The sequence below is a fragment of the Solanum tuberosum genome, unplaced genomic scaffold (genome assembly GCF_000226075.1).
Source record: "Solanum tuberosum cultivar DM 1-3 516 R44 unplaced genomic scaffold, SolTub_3.0 scf00373, whole genome shotgun sequence".
In the NCBI taxonomy this organism is placed as follows: Eukaryota; Viridiplantae; Streptophyta; class Magnoliopsida; order Solanales; family Solanaceae; genus Solanum; species Solanum tuberosum.
Genome location: NW_006239310.1, coordinates 257,581 through 259,220, shown reverse-complemented (window position 1 = coordinate 259,220; position 1,640 = coordinate 257,581).

Sequence of the window (1,640 nt, the reverse complement as noted above, 5' to 3'; positions counted from 1 at the left end):
TTGATTTATTTCATGTCTTGAATGCCATTTATTTATAAATGTCTTAGTTTCTTAGTTTTATGTCTTGAATTTTCTTATAGGGTCTTGAAATTGCCATAACTGATCATTTGCCAAATGTTGAGCATAGAATGTGTGCTAGACACATCCTTGCTAACTGGTCAAAGAGATGGAGAGGTCTTGAGAGAAAGAAATGTTTCTGGAGGTGTGCAAGGTCTACTTTTGAGGCTGAGTTAAAGGATAACATTAGTTATATGAAAAGGTTGGGTAATAATATAGTTGATCATTTGTTGTATTATAATCCTGAAAGATGGAGCAAGCTTTACTTCAATTTTACCTCAAAATGTGATGTTGTAGACAATAACATGGCTGAATGTTTCAATTCATGGATATTAGCAGCAAGGCATAAGACTATAATTACAATGCTTGAAGAAATTAGGGTGAAAATGATGAAAAAAATAGGGCAGATGAGAGAGTTTTGAAATACTTGGATCTGTGACATTTCTCTAATGGAAATGAAGGTTCTACAAGATAACACAACTAAGTCTATGAAATGCAGCATTGAATGGAATTCAGATACAGGGTATGAGGTACTTCATGGACTATACAGACATGTAGTAGATATTCAAAGACAAATATGTAGTTGTAGAGCATAGATGTTGAAAGGCATACCATGTCCTCATGCAATAGTTGCTCTTCACCATAGGAAATTGGATCCAATCAACGACATTTCTCATTGGTATAATAGAGAAACATACATGAAGACATACAACTACTTCATTCAGCTAGTTATGAATCTGAAAATGTGGCCAGAATCACAAAACATCTCTGTGATACCACCTCATGTTAGGAAGATGCCAGGAAGGCCTGGCAAGAAAAGGAAGAAAGAGCAAGGTGAAACCAGTAAAACTGGAAAATTATCCAAAAGAGGGATTGAGATGTCATGCAACCCTTGTTGGACCAAGTTCAAGACCTCCTTCTGGCCCTGCTGCTGCACCAACATCAACACAAACTGTTGGCCCTGCTGCTGCACCAACATCAAACACAAATTGCTGGCCTTGCTGCTGCACCAACATCAACACAAATTGCTGGCCCAAGAGCAACACCTAATGCTCCAACTGGAAGAGGAAGGGGTAGACCAAAAGGGTACAATAGAAAAAGTGATATAGTTTCCTTTATTTACTTCATGTATAAGTTTTAAATAAGTTGCTTTACTGAATATTTTGTTATTTTTTAGGGTAGTGTTGCTAGCAGAACAAGAATGGTTGGAATGGGTGTACACACACAAAGTTTTGCTACTATTATTAATATAAGTTCCCTATTTCTATACTTAAATATCATTTATTATTTTTTCTTTAATCACAAATTAAGATTATTTATATTCATTTGAACAGCCTGGAATGCCTAGTGAAAGATTTAGAAATGTGAAGTCTTCAGCAGTTGTCACTGGAGATCTTGGACATAAACCACCATGTGGTGTGAAATGGAAGGGAAAACAAGCTATGACCTCAAGCCAACTTGAAGAGATAAGGAGAAGAAAACAAATGGAGACTAGGTCTAAGGCTATACATTTGAGCCTAGAGAGCTCTAATGCAATCTAACTTGTTTTGGTAGATTTTTGTTGGTAATGCAATGTAGACATT